The sequence below is a fragment of the Dreissena polymorpha genome, chromosome 9 (assembly GCF_020536995.1).
Source record: "Dreissena polymorpha isolate Duluth1 chromosome 9, UMN_Dpol_1.0, whole genome shotgun sequence".
Classification (NCBI taxonomy): Eukaryota; Metazoa; Mollusca; class Bivalvia; order Myida; family Dreissenidae; genus Dreissena; species Dreissena polymorpha.
Window position 1 is genome coordinate 53,779,172 of NC_068363.1, and position 19,016 is coordinate 53,798,187.

Sequence of the window (19,016 nt, forward strand, 5' to 3'; positions counted from 1 at the left end):
TCTATCTCGGCAAGTTGATGCAAACTGCTTATCGACTTTGATCTTAGTGATACGACTGAACAAGCATGTGATAAAGGTAAAAAGTCCACATGTACGCCCCTTTCAAATGTGCAAAAGTACTCTGAATATTGAGTGTTTTCATCTCACGGATATTTACAGGTAAAATTACATTTTCACCCATCGTCTGAGTAATGCACATGCTGTTTATTATTATCATTGCAACTATGTTTTAAAGGAGATATCCGGTAGCAGTTATTTGTTAATAGAGGCTATCTTAATGTTTATTGAAATTACAAAAGAATTCTGGATTAGTGATAAATAAAACGTTTACTAAGCAAAAACTAAAAAGCCCGCACCAATATACCATTCATTTCTGATTTGTTCGTTCATACAAAACACATAAAACGCACACACATTAGAATACGTATACGCTACAGAAGAAAATGATAACATAACAACTATATATATATATATATATAGTGTTTGTGTGCGATCACAGAGTGAAGTGTTCATACAAGAATGGAAGATACGAAACAGCCGATTTTCCAAGCATATTTCTTGATTATCTGATATTTAGATTATTATTTGCTTCAATTATGGTAACACTTTTAAGATGAAGATCTAATTGCCACCTACATCCAAATCACAAATGCATCAACAGGTTGCATACTCACACAATGTATTAGAAATAACGACACGAAATTCTTCATTTTGATTGATCATATGCCATGTAACCAGAGGAGAAAGAATTTTTTTAGAAAAAGCAATTCCTTTGAACATATATTTACGTATTGGTTTGCGGAGTGAGCTCCTTACATCAGTGATAGACATTAGTGATGGCATCGAATACCTAAATCGGTATTCGAATATTCGCAAATCCATTCAATCGAATATTTGAATATTCGCATAAAACGGCTGAATTGATTTAACTTCTATTTCTCAGTTTCATATCCGGTAGGGATAATAAATATTAATTGATACAGAAAATTGAATATACAATTGTGGTGTTGAGAAATAGAAAGAAAATGTAGCTGAATTGTAAAATCAAACTTTAAAAAAGCCTATTTAGACGAAATATATCAGACAAGAGTGAAATTTGTTCTGTGTTAACTTCCATTGTTTTGTAAGTTATATCCGTTTGCTGAATACAAGGCTGTTTATTATCGTTGCTATCGAATAAGTGTATCGCTGTCGGTTAATACTATGACCGATACTGTAATTGGGCACAAATAGAAGGAAAAACATCATGTCAAAGAATGTTATTTAATTTTTAGATTTTAAAGTAACGATAGCATGAACGTGTATATAAAGAAACATATTAATAAGGCATGCACTGTACACCAAATATTCAAGAACAAATATAAGGAAACACATAATGTCATAGAATTTTATTTTTATTTGAAATTTTAAAATAACGATATCATGAACGTTTATAAAAAGAGACATTTTAATGCTTTTTTAAAATGTGATCACAGAAACTAAATTATTAATCGCCAGTCAATGTAAGCCCTTAATTGGCACCTAATTGAAAAAAAGCATTTGTTTGTTAATAAATGTTCATTTTTGAATATAATTTTAACAAGACCAAATAAGAAACTGTTATTTATTATTATTATTATTATTATAGTCAGTTAGTCAGTCAGTCAGTCAGTCAGTCAGTCAGCCAATCAGTCAGTCAGTCAGTCAGTCAGTCAGTCAGTCAGTCAGTCAGTCAGTCAGTCAGTCAGTCAGTCAGTCAGTCAGTTAGTCAGTAAGTCAGTCAGTCAGTCAGTCAGTAAGTCAGTCAGTCAGTCAGTCAGTCAGTCAGTCAGTCAGTCAGTCAGTCAGTCAGTCAGTCAGTCAGTCAAACAGTCAGTCAGTTAATCTGTCAGTCAGTCAGTCAGACAGTCAGTCAGCCAGTCAGACAGCCAGCCAGTCACTCAGTCAGACAGTCAGTCAGTCAGTCAGCCAGTCAGTCAGTCAGCCAGCCAGCCAGTCAGTCCTCTGGGTCATAAAGAAGTGTTTGCGTGTGTTGACTGCATGTATTCATTAAACGAAACCATTCAACCATTCAGTTCATTTTACAGTATTCTGTATTTCGCCTCTAGATATGAAGTGTTGATCAGCGTTAATATGTTTTCCATATTCACATGTATTGAGTTCTGCTTGGGGGCGTTTTGAGATCGTATCGCAGAAAATCACGTTGTACACCATTAAGCTTAAAGGATGTGTGTAAGATTCCCATAAACTTCTATTTTATAGCTGACTGATGGAGTTTTACAACAGTTACGTCACGCATCGTTTCATATCATAGTTTGTTGTGGATTTTGTGATTGAAAATAAGCAGTTGTGCTCATTTCATAATTAGGAATATCCAGTCAGAAATATTGTGTTTCTGAATTATAAACCGGGCGTAAATCGTGTTAGGATTTAGGACATAGCGAAGTGGTACGTTATTGGTAAGGAAATTCTGAATGGTTGCTTAACCTTTTTAAGGGTGTTTGTTCCGTATACCAACGCTGACACGGGCCGCAGTTTGACACGAAGAACGTCACATCAAACCCAATTAGTAAGCGGCTCGCAGGTCATTTAATATAAGGGCCATTACGTTTGAAAAAAATGCGAATATGCGAATATCAATTCTGATATTCGAATACTGGCCATTCAATCGAATATTCGAATATTCGAATAATTTTGCCATCACTAATAGACATGCATAAGAAAGATTAGTTCACACAGCGTATATGAGTGGACAAAGACAACATTAAGAAACACTACAAATGCATTTCGAAAATTTGCTTTTAACGGTAAAATGTAACTATAATAATAAGATGAATCATCGCAATTAATATTGATAGCAATATGTGATTAAATGAAAAAGGCTTTTGGCAGGCCTTATATTAACATGAGAAAAAACAATACGCGGGCTTAGCGCAAAACGGTAGTAACTGACTTTTTGTAACCTTTTCAGTACGATAAAAAATAATAATGTTTTATTCATTTTTATCAGTAATACCATATTATTTTGCATAAATGTAGGTATTGTACATTCATTTAAAGTTCACACAATATAACTCTATTGGCATTATTGTAGTCAGAGATATTTGTTTAATATCAAGATACGACTGTTTTGCGCTTAAAATCTTGTAATGTTTGATTATATTTTTTATGCAAAAAGGTCGTATCTGAAAATCAGATCAGTTTTTTCTGTCCATATGTCTTAATATGAAGACTTTTATTCGGAATACTTGAAATATGTGTTTATTGAAATAATTTGTTTTAATGATGGAAGAAAATACAAAAATTTACATTTATTTGAATTCAAGTTGGATTACCTGGAGTACATGAAATGCATTGCATTGTGCTTGTTTTTAACCAATAACTATAACTATAAAGTATGATCATTTTATTTGATTTTTTTTTATTATTTAAATGTACGCAGACATACTAGTAACAGAAAAATGATCATTACACAGTGACTGGGGGCCTGTACAGAATTATTAAGTAGAAGACCAATACATAAGAAGAAACAAGTTATTGTCATATCTTTAAATCTTTCATAAAGCATTTAATATTTGTATTGTAATTATTATAATTCAATAGAGTTCAAGTCAAAACAAGTCTTATCAGCTTATTTTAATTTAAAAAATAATGAACTTTGTTATTAAAAGCAGGCCTATAACCCTCTTTCTGAATTCAAATACAAACTACAATGTTTTCAAATATATTTATTGTGATATACGAAAAATGTTAAGACAAAAACAAGTACAAAATCCTATAATAAATTGATCTTTTTCCTACCTTTTGAGCATCATTATTATAATTGTCTCAGTCTGACATGTTACACATTGGTACCATTGTCCCTGTCTGACATGCAATGTACTGGTATCATTGTCACAGTTTGGCATGATGCATACCGGTACCATTGTCTCAGTCTGACATGCTAGTACCATTGCCACAGTCTCACATGCTACTTACTGGTATTATTGTAACAGTCTGACATGCCACGCACTGGTACCATGTCACAGTCTCAGATGCTTCGCATTGGTACCATTGTCACCATCGGACATGCTACGTACTGGTATAATTGTCACAGTTAGACATGCTATATACTGGTATAATTGTCACAGTCTTAGAGGCTACGTACTGGTAGAATTGTAACAGTCTGATATACCACGTACTGGAATAATTGCCACAGTCTGACATGCCACGTACTGGTAACATGTCACAGTCTCAGATGCTACCTACTGGTATCATTGTCACAATCTGACATGCTACGTACTGGTATAATTGTCACAGTCTTACATGCTCCGTGCGGGTTAAATTGTCACAGTCTGACATGCTAAGTACTGGAATAATTATCACAGTCTACCATGCTATGTACTGGTATCATTGTCACAGTCTAACATGCTATGTACTGCATGGTACCATTGTAACAGTGTAACATGCTAGGTACTGGTACCATTGTCACTGTCTGACATGCTATGTACTGGTACCATTTTCTCAGTGTAACATGCTACATACTGGTACCATTGTCACAGTCTCACATGCTACTTACTGGTATAATTGTCTCAATCTAACATGCTACATACTGGTATAATTGTCACAGTCTCACATGCTTCGAACTGGTACCATTTTAACAGACTTAAATGCTATGTACTGGTACCGTTGTAACAGTCTGACATGCTACCTACTGGTACCATTGTCACAGTTTGACCAGCTATGTACTGGTTCAATTGTCATAGTCTGACATGCTACATACTGGTATAATTGTCACAGTATGACAGGCTACGTACTGGTAAAATTGTCACAAGCCCACATGCTACGTTCTGGTACCATTGAAATAGTTTGACATGCCATGTACTGGTACCATTGTCACAGTCTCATAAGCTGCGTACTGGTATAATTGTCTCAATCTCACATGCTACATGATGGTATAATTGTCACAGTCTCACATCCTAAGTACTGGAACCATTAAAACAGTCTGATGTGACACGTACTGGTACCATTGTAACAGTCTGACATGCTAGGTACTGGTACCATTGTCACAGTCTTACTTGCTACGTACTGGTATAATTGAAACAGTCAGACATGCTAGGTACTGGTACCATTGTCACAGTCTTACTTGCTACGTACTGGTATCATTGAAACAGTCTGACATGCTAGGTACTGGTACCATTGTCACTGTCTGACATGCAACGTACTGGTATCATTGAAACAGTCTGACATGCTAGGTACTGGTACCATTGTCACAGTCTTACATGCTAAGTACTGTTATAATTGTCACAGTCTAACATGCTATGTACTGGTACCATTGTCACAGTATAACATGCTATGTACTGGTACACTTGTAACAGTCTGACATGCTACCTACTGGTACCATTTTCACTGTCTGACATGCCACGTACTGGTATCATTGAAACAGTCTGACATGCTACGCACTGGTACTATTGTCACAGTATCACATGCTAGGTACTGGAACAATTGTAACAGACTGACATGCTACACATGTGCGTACTGGTACCATTGTCACAGTCTTAACTACTACTTACTGGTATAATTGTCGCAGTCTGAACTGCTAGGTACTGGAACCATTGTCACAGTCTGAAATGCTACGTACTTGTACCATTGTAACAGTCTGAAATGCTAAGCACTGGTATCGTTGTAACAGTCTGACTGGTTAATTGTGCTGGGACAATTGTCACAGTCTGACATGCTACTTACTGGTACCATTGTCACAGTCTATCATGCTACATACTGGTATTATTGTCACAGTCTAACATGATACATACCGGTACCATTTTCACAGTCTGACATACTAGTACTGGTACGATTGTAGCGTTTTAATTTTTTTTTATAAAGTACCAGAAATGGCATTTTCCAATTAGGAAAAAACTACAAATTTCCCAATTGCTGTAAAAAAAACAATTGAAGAAAACAAAAAACAAACAAATTTTAATTAGTTTTCCTATGCAGCTCTATGGTATGACAACTGGACAACATTTAGTTATTAATTTTTTTAAGTATTTAGGAGCAAAATATCAAATATACCAATTTCCCAATGTGAAGACTTCACAACGTGAATTTTCCCAATTTCTGGGTTTTTCTCACACAATTTGGCTGGTACCAATACTTTTCCCAATAGGTAACACAAATCACGGCATTGTCTCAGTCTGTATGTATTGCTACCATGGTCTCAGTCTCACATTCTAGGTACTGGTACCATTACACTATCATGTTTATATTTTTTTTCAGTTCAAAACGGTTGCAACTGCAGATACGACTGTTTTGCAATGAAAATAATTTCATTTTCAGATACGACCTTTTGCCAAATGACGGTTTTAGGGTTTTTTTAAGCAGAATTTGGCTTAACTATTTTTTCAGATTATAAATATTGACATTATAGTACAAAATATGCAATAAAGTCATTTTTGTAAAAAATGTCAGTTACGACCGTTTTGCGCTAAGCCCACGAATAGCGAAATCAATATATTTTGTAGATATGCAACAGCACGTTACTTATAAATATTATTACTGCCCTTTAAAATGTATTTTGGACTAACAAACAGATAAATTAATTATAAAATATAGAGAAAGCAAGAATTAACTATTTTGTCATTAGCATGTTCATGTTATTGACCTTGCAGGAATGAGTACAAATATGAAACACCATATCCGTTCGATTATAATATTTGCTGAGCTGTATGTAGCAATACTATTCAATCAAATGCCCGTATCATCGTATGTTCATAACTGAAAAATTTATGTGTATATCATTGGTATGAGTTTCTCTTTTAATGTTATTCGAAACAGTGATGGAATCTTATTTTACATGCACTATTTGTGTAATTGTTTATCCTAAATTGTATCGATCTAATACCAACCAAATGCATAAATTTCAATTTTAAACTAACTTTGCGTACTATGTCACTATATAAGTACTAATTTATTCATCGGTATTTTAAAAAGCAGACGTTTTCAATCTGACATCTTTCAAAATGTAGAAATCAAAGAAACTGGAAAACCAATGCTGTTTTTAAATGTTCACAATTTTTTTATCCCCCACCACTATAGTGGGGGACATATTGTTTTTGCCCTGTCTGTTTGTTTGCTGCTTTGTTTGTTTGTTTTCTCCAACTTTAACATTTTGCAATAACTTTTGCAATATTGAAGATAGTAACTTCATATCTGACATGCATGTGTATCTCATATAGCAGCACATTTTGAGTGGTGAAAGGCCAAGGTGAAAATCATCCTTCAAATCTCAAAGGTCAAATATATGGGTCAAAATCGCTCATTAAATTAACACTTGCAATATTGAAGATAGCAACTTGATATTTGACATGCATATGTATCTAATGGAGCTGCATACTTTGAGTGGTAAAAGGTCAAGGTCCTTTTTATGGTCAAAGGTCAAGTATATGGGGACACAGAGTTTCACAAACACATTTCTTGTTGCACATATTTTCGACATGATAAAAATCTAAGACGAGCATTTGAAAAAAGAAGATAATCATAATCGGCACAAAATATATGAGCCCTCAGCACGACTAACAGTTTTTTTTCACATCATTCACTTATGTGTGTGTTATAGTCGTGGTGAAACGGGAATACCTGAAAGAGATTACTTGGTTTTCAAATAACTCTTGATAACTATAATTAGTGCAACTATATATTTTAAAAAGATCCCGCCTTCCAAAAAAAAGGATTTTTTCTAAAAATTGAGATCCTATTGATTTGATAAAACGGCTTTCAGAACATGTGTTTACATTCACAACACCTAACGCAGAATTTTCAAAGTATAAAACACAGTTGAAGTGAATTGGTGCATGTTGCATTTAAACGAATCAATAATGTTTACTTTAAAATAAACTGGCATGTCCGCAGAAAAAAAACTGATTACCTGAATGCGGTATTATTTTGCAATAATAGTTTGACCATTTTTCTTTGCATATCAAGAACGGTAACGCATACCATACACCGTTTGGAATATCCAACAGTTATCACGCCATAATGTGTACATAACATACTGTATACGTTACTCACGACAACCTTACCGCACTGATCGAACTACATGGTATATTTGTTATATAATTTTTTCTGCAATAGCGATGTAAAATACGTTGCATTTGCATACAGGATCTGATGCGAAATAGTATTATTTTCTGAGTAATATTTTATCAATTAGTATTATAAGGAAAAATCAATACCAATTTTTACTAAAAAATGTGATTTCGACTTTTATTGAAAAACAACCAACAACAACATCAATATGCGACATCAGAACGCATTCACCTATTACAGTTAAGACTTTTGGGACGGTTTGCAAAAGAGAACATATTACGTCGGGCTGCAGTATGCAGTAGTAAACTCTCATTGTCAAATCTAAAATGTGTTTTTGTATTTTTCGTAAAATATTTTGATTACATAATTTATCCTTAAAATGAATAACGACGAATATTAATTCGTTTAGAAAATGCCATAAAATGTTATGCTCTAATAAATTTGTTTTAAATCCCGAAGCGTAATTTCGTTTGGCACTAAGCCAGGTGGTACATTACTGCTTTCAGTTGGGATATTGCCAAAATAGGGATAATCTTAAAGGAAGTTGCACGTTCGTTGTAGGTCAAAGATGAGTGTTAAGAAGAAGTAGTACATTTTATTGATAATATGCCATTTATAGTTAAGATATTAATACTGAAGATGGTGTTATATTAAGAAAATGTGTATTTTCCTATTACACTTCGGAACAATTTTCTACATTACAAGTTATATTTCCTCCCATTTAATATTTAAAGTCGCGGGTGTTATTTGATCAGCAAATTGTTTGCCTCATTGAAACGTTGTCTGGTTCGTCTGGTTAAAGTCAAGATAAAAGAGGAATTCATATCTCAAGTTTCAAGCATTGAATGAAATACAAGACAGGTTTACAAAAATAGTCGTTTTATCTGACGTGCTGAATAATTCGTTGCATGAACCTTTATATCAAGTTTTACCATTTGATAGTGTATAGAAACACTCAAATATCTTATTAATATACCTGACTTAATATTTAAATATTTACTGCATTTTTTTCAAAGAGTGTTTCCGTAGTTGTATATACGTAGGTAGAATATGGTTAATGTTTGTCATAGTAATGGTATGATTGTGGTCATATCCGATATGTTTGTTCAACGTTTGAGTCATGTATTGTGTACATGAATCACATCATTTTTAAAGCTTATGAATGTTCGACTTAAAAAAGTTGCCCTGTGCTTTTTGCTTGTGTTACTAACTAGTTGTAAACCATGTGTGTGTATGAACTCAGGCACACACAGAAACTTTGGGATAAATTAAGTCTTAGTTTGCCAAAATGTCAGTTTGGGAATATATAGAAACAGTTATCATGACCTGCATGGAAGACATCCGTTCGCGACTATTTACTTTGTTCGGACTTACATGTGTATACAGTGTTTATAATGGAAAACCACTGTCTAATAAGAACTTTGGACACATTTGAGGACGAACCAAATACCATATGACGAATCAACCAGTTTCTCAACACAAATAATGCACACAGTATATCACAACACTGATGATTACAATGTTCCACGACACATGTATCATCAACGCAACAACTAAACAAACCCTAATAACACTGCATACCAGGTTTAAACAGCATGATGTTCCCCATAGAAATATAATTATAATTTATGTCATAAATTTCTACTCAACATTATAATTCCACCACATATCGTGAGTTACGACAAAAAACGTCATCCCCTATGTATACCATGACAACAAACGTCAATCCTAGTATACATCAAGGCAACCAGCACCATCCTAACTGTATATCAAGAGAGAAAACGACATGCCTACTTTATATCACGAACAAACACATACTCATTACTGTATATCATAATAACACATATAAGCCCTTCTCTATTTCACGACGACAACCATACGCTAACATAATATATTGTTAACACGACGAAAAATGTCACTCCTGCTGCTTACGCCGACAACAAACACCTATTGTTTATCACGATAACGCTGTTTACAGCAATGCAGCCATACCATCTTAAGCCTAAGTGAAAAGTAGGCTAACGTGCATAACATCGTGATCGAAGGCCGTCGTTGGTAAAGTATGTCTGTCAAGTGTTGCTCACTTTGATGAACTTTGACACCGTGTTTGGTTAACATAAACAGATAAGGTCAATGACATTCGCTCATAACATGGGAAGTTTTATAACACCCCCATAAACTGTGACAACAATATGACTATCCTCATACAAGGAAAATTCTATCTTAAAATTTGGCAGTAAAAATGTAGCTTCCAATGCAGCACATGGCTTTTTTATGTTGTCATAATTTCAACACCTCACAACAATTCGCTATACACACAATAATATTGTAACTACATGTATCAAAGTTAACTATGTAACGATAACAGTTAGGTTATACATGTAGATCAATAGAAAGTCATCGAAGTATACACTACAGTTTAAACTATTTTTAACCAAAGATTATTTTCATACATGCATTTGTTTTTATAAAGGTAAAGGCCAAAGTGTTTACAATGTATTGATTAAAGTGCATGTATAATAACAGTTAAGGAAAAGTGTTTCCGTGAACGATTGGCGTCATACATCTTAGCACATGAAATACGAAACGCCGAACCAAACAATACTGGAACGCACGACTCGTGTTTGTCATTAAACGATAGAAGAAGCAATAACGTGTTTAAATTAGGGATGTGTGAAATATATATGTTGGTGTTTGAAAGCATTAATATGTTTCGGTATTGAACATTTCATAAGGATTCTGATGCATTATTGCGTTTGGTAGAAGTTGTTATGGTTTATTATTTTGTTGGAAGAGTAAGTCGGAAGAAAATGGGACGCTGTATTACTGCATATGTATCTACTGTTACACACTATCACACTTTGTAGATGACTTTGCATTAAAAACACTAAACAATTTGAGGCGGTTGGAGTTACATTTTCTTTTGTTTATAAAATGGTAGCGCATTTGTGAGTGTACGTAATACAAATACTTGCCGGGAAAATATCTAGGTGGTCAGTTTCCTGTGTTTGGATGTTAAACCCTAAAAAATCAATTCAAATTTGTATACAACATGCACGCACTGCTTTGATAACATTTTTTACGATGCTGCTACCATGAAAAAATCTTCACCTATGTAAAAGGCCGAGTCAAGTCCGATTGATTAAGCTAAATTTTCTCTATCGGCTTACCTCGCTGATTATCATTGATAAAGTCAAAGGCAGCTTGGTTTCCGTCCTTTTTCAAATGTATCGAGAGGTTCGGGACAGGAACCAGACACCCCCATTTTTTTCGTACCCAATATTTTTCGTACCCATTTTTTAACCAATTTCTTTCGTACCCAAATTTTTTTAAGTACCCAAATCTTTATCTCTAACAATCTATTTACCGGTTCTAAGGCTGAATGGGTCGAGTTCCTTAAGGGTACTACTTTCATGGTTTCCCTTTGAAGTATACTTCACTACAGCGATTTTCAAATGGTACTTTTGGGTACCCCGGTATACTTAAGGGTAAACCATCTTTACAAATAAAAAAATCGTACCCAAATTTTGTTGTGCATACCCAAAATGTTTCGTAGCAAATATTCTTTTGAAGCCATTATTTCGTACCCAAATTTTTTTCGTAGCCAAATTTTTTTCGTACCAAATTTATTTTTCCTTTCCCAAATTTTGTTCGTACCACAATTTTTTTTTCATATTGTTTTCGTACCCAAAATTTCCGTATTCAAATTTGTTTTCGTTCTCAAAATTTTCGCATCCACATTTTTTTCTTACGTAAAATTTTCGTACCCACAAATAACGAAAATTAAGGGTACGAACAAAATGGGTACGAAAATTTGGGGTACGAAAAAATTATGCCTCTTGTTGTAAATAAAGTTTTACAAAAAACTGTGAATTTTCGATGTACACTGTAGCTATGCCAAATCTTAAATTAAGGATGCGGATAAATGATAAGCAATAGAAATTACACAATAGTGGTGATGTAGATAAACTTGAATTGATGCTTTTATATTCATCCTCTTCAAAAGCATCGCCACACCAGTACTGTCAGTACTTTGATTAATTGGTTGAAACGTAATCGATTTATATTCTGATGCATCATTGTGTTTGGTAGAAATTGTCTTATGAAGTAAGAATTTGTTGAAGGGGTAAGTCAGAAAATAACTGGGTCACTGTATTACAACATGTGAATCTACTATAACACATTTTGATGTTTGCTATGAATTTGAAAGACATAATGATTCGAAAGTTTAGCACAATCAGGGATTAAACTCTTTAATAGTTATGACATGTTACAGATTTTACGTAATAAATGCATCGAAAGAAATACTTGTTATTTTATGAATATGGATAAAAACCACTATTTCGATTTCAGGAGGCGTGAGTTTTTGTTTATAAAATGGCAGCGCATTTGTGCATATAAATGATATAAGTACTTGCCTTAAAAATGTCTGGGTGGTTATTTCCCCTATCTTTTTAATGTTAAAACTTAAACCATCAATTCAAATCTTTCTACAACATGCGTGCACTGCTTCTAAATAAATCTAAGTTTTGTTAAAACCTGTACTATCAAAGAGGACACTTGTATTACCAATATTCTACCTGCTATTCATTTTAAACGATATCGTTAACGTTTAACAACTGTTTTATTTTGCTATTTGGATAATTTTAACCGACTGAGTATTCTTTTGTTTGTTTAAGTACTTGTTTCTACTTAATATTCTCATTAAATTCTAATACAATTTAGGGTATTTTTTAATTTTATTTTTCTGTTCTATCCAACTTAATTCACACATTCGTTTATACTGAATATAATGGTGGTTTTCTTTGATTTTTTTTAAATATCGAAAAGGACTTCCTAACAAGATTTTTATTTAAATCTAATTAAATCATTTCTTGTTATATTTACATCAGTATATACAAACATAATAAACTTATAATGTGATTATGTAGGGATAAAACGGCTAAATATATCGGAACCAAAAATACAAATCTATCAGCAAAAAAACATAATTCAGCAAACGTATTAATATAATAATTCATAAACATATAATAATATCTGCACATTCACAATATGTCCTTATTTGTAAATGATGTTAATACAACCAGCGTTTTGAAAACAGCACAAAAAATTAGCAAGAAATATTGTATTAGATATTGAGTTGTCAAAGCACGATTAAACGAGACAAACTATGTGAAATAAGATGAAAAAAAACTAGTATAAGATTGAAGTGCGTTGATACAAAGAAGACACAATTTTAGACTGAGCTTTTAGATAAAATAGTGTTATCATTATAGTTGTTAATTGCCATTACAACTGGATTAGTCCCGAAAACACATAATATGAGTTGAGCAATTTAGTAAATGAAACGATGCGAACATTTCATGTTAAAACATCATTAAAATCATCTGTATTGCGATTGTTAATCAAACAAAGCTTCGTTTCTTATAATAATTAAAGTTAAAAACAGACAAGATTGTGGTGCGTTCTTGTATTTGACTGTGTTTCTACACATAAAACATCAAAACTTAAGTTGTTTAACAAACAAACATATCAAGAGGCGTGAGGACGGCTTATTCACCCTTTCTTTTTTCTTCTCTATGTCGCATTCCTGTCAAATACACACCCCGAATCGCGATTCGATTGATTTACAACCCATGTAATTCCATAACGAGAAAACTCCTGCATTTTTTCGCGCTAATATATCTGCTCAATAACGAGCGAACTTGCTTTTACATATCAGTCCAACTTGACTTTTAAGAACGTTCAACTCACCATAGAAGCCAACTAGCTTATACACACCAGGCTAACTGGTGACATGAACACACAACTGGTTTTTACACATTAGGCCAACTGGCCTTCAAAAACCCACAGTCAACTGACCATAAAAGGTAATAGCTTGACGCAACAAATTACTCACGTTTTCTAAGTATGTGGTTATCATTACAGTAAAACTTTTTTTAGATAAGCATTTAACTATAAATGATGCATACAACTTTTATTCACCATTTTGATTATCGATTATTTAAATTTAATGAAACCGATAATCTGCCGTTCAAGTTATTTTAGAAATAAAAGACTAAAGTGAAAGCACTTTTCTACCTTCTTTGTTTCTACCACAGTCTATCAATAATATTTAATTGTTAGGCACTTGACTGTCAATTGTAAATATTTAAGGAAATTCAATAAATTATCAATGGCTTATGTATACTTGATCATGTTTTTGTGTGGTACGCGAATACAGAAAAAAATATTATTCATAGAAATGAGAAGATAAGCCTGAAATTAATATCATAAAGCTGCACAACGTGATGCATTCGTTTAGCTTTCAGCAAATGTGGTATTTGTAAGATTGATCCATACACCGATGCAGTAATCGGTAGCAATGAACGCTTCAGTTAACTGCGAGCGGGATACGCAACCTCACGGCTGATTTTTCTTTTTCTTTTTTTATTGTTATGGCAGGGAGACGTATGACTGCCCATGGCTCAAGATCAGTGTTTATGTGTCTTCATCAACTCATAAAACCGCTTATTTAATAGATATTTGCAAACAAGTAAATTAAACTTAATCGTCAACATTAAAAGTATTATTTCATTGAATTTATGTTAATATTACTTGGACACATTTATTTTCTTTTATCAACACACATTAAAGGCACTGTTTGTTCAATTCTGAAATCAAGAAAAAACAAAAAAACAAATATTTAAACTATAACATCGATAAGTAAACAAAAGAATATTATAATTAAATCATTAGAATAAGAATTTTACAAATATTAATATGAATTTTGAAACTTCTGCATTTAGCAGTTATTCGTATCTAGACAGTTAAAATACAACGGGAAGATAACAAATTGTAATCTGAAAATAGAGAAAATAAGAACAATTTGTTTCATAAAACATTCAGTGCGCACCAAAACAAAACTGATATCACTTAAATAATTTCAATGAGGCGGACATAAAAACATTTAATAAATATGCACGAAAATACCAAGCACATGAAACGGAAACAGTTCAGGATCGTGACTAATTGTAATTGTGTTATCCGGCAGCCACTACATATAATGATGTATTCATTAGACATGTCAGATCTCAAGATTACCATTGTTTAAACATAATGCATGTAACAGATGTTGTGAAGATGTCAATATAAGCTGAAATAAAGCGTTTACGTCAGATTTGAGTGGACAAATTAAAGCTGATTTAATGTTATAGTTTTCTGTCAATAAAGTGTTGGATTTGAGAGCATTGTGACAATGGTTGCGAGCGGCATATTTCGACAGCCTCGCAAAATTTATTAGAAGAATATCCGAGTGTGACCTCGTGCTTTTCGATTACGTCTGGCATTGTGTTGTCTGGTTTTACGAAAGTCTACACAGATTCAAAATTTTAAAAAGGTTTATTGAACGTTTAGCAGGTATTTGTTTTACAAAAATGTTATTAAAATGTGTGTTTTACTTTGTCTCTTAATTTCCGCATGTATGTTGTTGTCTATTGATCGATGCCAAGTACATGCTTTTCAAATTGGAACAGCTAGACGAGACTAGACGATAAACTGAGACAAAATTGTGTCAAACACGACTACATTATTATTGTCCCTCTTTTAATTAGCAAATCATAGTTCCTTTATTAAAATCACATACACATCTGAAGTTTAAAGTATAAACACTTTAAATGTAAATGAATAAAATAGTCATAATGTTTGCATATAACATAGAAATCTGGGTGCGGAGAGATGATCAACCCATTCCGTTGGTCTTGTCGACTTATTTTCGATAGTAAATGTTGAAACTAAAGACATTAAACGGAAACTTTCCTAAGATATTATCAATTGCTCCCACTTGCAAACCTTAAAATGATTAGTTAAGTGTATTTGGAGTGTCTTGTCTGAAAGGATTGCTTGATATTCTGACAAGATTTAAGTTTCGCCGCAAAGTAAGGAAGTACTGTTTTGAAATTGTTATCGGAAGGAAGATATATTGTTAGACATTCCTCCGAGATACATAAAGCTTTTATGAAATATTGCATGGAGTACGATATTTAAAATTCTTAAAAGGATCTGAGTAATATTGACTTATTATTACGTTATCGCTTTCATGACGCTGGCAATATGGTACTCGAGTTTGAGCCGCTTTTTCTCCAAGATATAAATCAGTTGTAAACATTGTAATTTGTTTTAGCACCGATAACTGAAGTTTTCTTATCCTTAGGAGTGCAGCATGTATTGCAAATATCTTAATAAACTTGACAAGGTTATATCTGTCCTTCGGGAATAAAGTTTCGACAATTTTACAAAAAAACATGTCACTCAACTCCAGTTCAGTTCTCATATAATAATAATTACAATGAAGATTTTCTGTTAAATTTCCGAAATTTCGATCTGTTTCAATGGCTTATTTATTAAAATAACAACGGATTTTAGCAAATCAATTTCCAATGTAAAAGGGCATGATAACAGATAACCATATTAAATTTAGATCTTAGCAAGGGAAACAACTCGTTTTGTACAGGATAAAGATAAGTGTGCTGCTTAAGTCGCATTGGCTGTTACCCATGCTTCATTTAAAGCCCCATTTACACCAAAAATGAACGAATATTTCGTAAAATATTTCCAAAAATAAGGTGAACACATACAAATTCAGTGTTTCTTATAGCAATAGACTAAACTTAAACGCTAGATGTATTCTGGTAGCATAGATTTAACAAGATACACAATGCTCGGTTTTATTATTTATTTGTATTGATTTACAAACTATGCATTCTGAATTTGCCGCGACGATAACCGAACATTTACGAGCGAACGCAGATTGGCTTCGGGCAGCTAAAATAAATGGGAACTACGTCATGCTTCCGACGCTTTCCGATGCCAATCTCGCATTCGCTCGTTTATGTTTAGATATCGTCGGAGGAAATTCAAAAACAGTTTGCTTAATGTGAAGAAAAGCTATAATACGTGTTAAACAAGCAAATTCGTTGAATTGATATCCCCCGCCAATATGTTTCTGGACACTCATACCAAGTTTCAATGAAATCCGCCAAAGCACTTCCAAGATACATGTATGGCACTTGACACACAAAAAAGCATTTTTTCAAGATACAAAGGGCTATAACTCTGTTATTATAAGATGGTGTACATTGCCATTTGGCGTGCATCATCGTATTATCCATAATATGGATTCCATATATATACTCATACCAATCCGCCAAAGCACTTCCAAGATATCGCACTTTTGCATCTTTAAAATTGTACGTACATGTACCACGATGCATATACACTACTGTATCAACATAAAGTTGGTGATGCGTTCTTCAGTAAATCTTAAATCACAAAACCATGTCCGTTTAAGTAGACTTGTCAGTGTTCGTTAAGTTATGTCTTATTTGGGTAATAATTAATTGTCTCCATGTTGTACACACAACATTTTTTAGCAATGATTTTCATGAAACTTACACGTAGTCGCGTTTTTCACCAATGTGTCGCTTGTCATGTCCGTACGTGTACATTTGTCTTCACAAGTATAGGTAAACCATCAGTCCTATTTTTTTGAAAAAATCAACAAATCTGAAATGATAAGTGATGGTTGGTGTAATTATTTTATTTGGTTCTAAAGATATATATGAGTTAAATTTTTGGATGTGGTTTTCAGGCTTTGACTGGTAGGGGAAACGCCCTGTTTCAAGAAATGACTTCTCTGTGTTTTAATGAAAAATAAATTTTATAGAGTCATACGTTAGTAATGTACATGTTCACATTGCACCATTAAAATGAAATGGGTTTAGATAACAATTTATATTCCTTTTGACCGATCGTTTTGATATTCTATGATAACACCATGAGATTGCAAACAAAGTTAGCGCTAGAAGACTTTGCAATCTTTACGAGAGGCTTAATGCATCATTGCGCAATATTTCGTTTTTCAGTCAGAGAAGCTAGGCATACATATGAAGGAATAACAGTCGATTACTGCACACCAATAATCGAAAGAGTTTTTTTTGACTTTTGATCGCTTTGATGTTTGTTTATATTAAAAACAATTAATTAATGATATGATCATATATCAAGATATTATTATTTCCACATACTATTAGGTTTTGGGTGATTGTGATTATTATACCACAGATACAACCTTGTTTTACACTAACTAGACATTGACCAACCAACTAAATACTTGTGTATTGTTCAGTGTTGTTTTAAGCCGAAATCGTATTAAACTTGTGTAGCCTACATGAACACAAAGTGCTGAAGCGAAGCTTTGTGATCTCTATAAAAACGGTGTCCATTGCCCTGCGTCATGCGGAGTGCGTCTTTTACTTGTAGTTCGTCAACAATCTGAATGCCTCATTAATTACTCAATTTTGATTAAAGTTGGTAAGAAAAATGATCATAATAATAAAACTTTTCCGAATCTTGTGCAATTGCTGTTAAAAACGTCTAAAATCATTGACAAAATCTTGTTACCACTTTAGAAAACACATTATGAATAAATCTTGAAGGTTTCTCTTTACAATATCTAGACGTAGTTCGAATGTGGGACAAGTGGGGACAAAAACTAGGTCAAATCTGAAAAAATCCTTATACACTTTCCTCAACATTCGTCAGTATTTGTCGTATTACGAAGAAACTAATAGCGAATAAGTAATGTTATACGAATTGCGTATAACAACTGTTGAACATGTTCTTTGTCATATCTTAAATTTCAAATAATGTAGAACAAGAAACTGTCGGAGACGGGTGATGCTATATATTCAGATAAAAGGAAACGTATTGAGGGGCATAACTTTGGACAAAATAATGGTTTAGCAACTTAAACATTTCAAAGGGACATTACTCTCTAAATAAATCATCTGACTAGAACCCACAAATAACATGCGCATCTCCTCAAGGTAGTTAAGCTTCCCATAAAGCTTCATCGAATTCCAGTCAGTAGTTGGGGAGAAATAGCCCGGACAAGAATTGCTCTATATGTACAGTTAATGGAAAAATTCAAAAAG

General features: G+C 33.3%; 1 protein-coding gene across 2 annotated transcripts in view; it reads left to right on the plus strand.

Annotated features, from left to right (window-relative positions):
• Nucleotides 1-25: 25 nt before the first annotated feature.
• Nucleotides 26-19,016, plus strand: part of LOC127845084 (uncharacterized) — a 26,188-nt gene continuing 7,197 nt past the window's right edge. The window contains exon 1 of one of the 2 annotated variants that reach the window (XM_052375772.1): nt 26-159. The gene's annotated coding sequence lies outside the window, so the exon portion shown is untranslated. Of the gene's footprint in view, nt 160-15,111; nt 15,442-19,016 lie in introns of those variants that run through there. The other variant, XM_052375771.1, reaches the window with a different exon arrangement.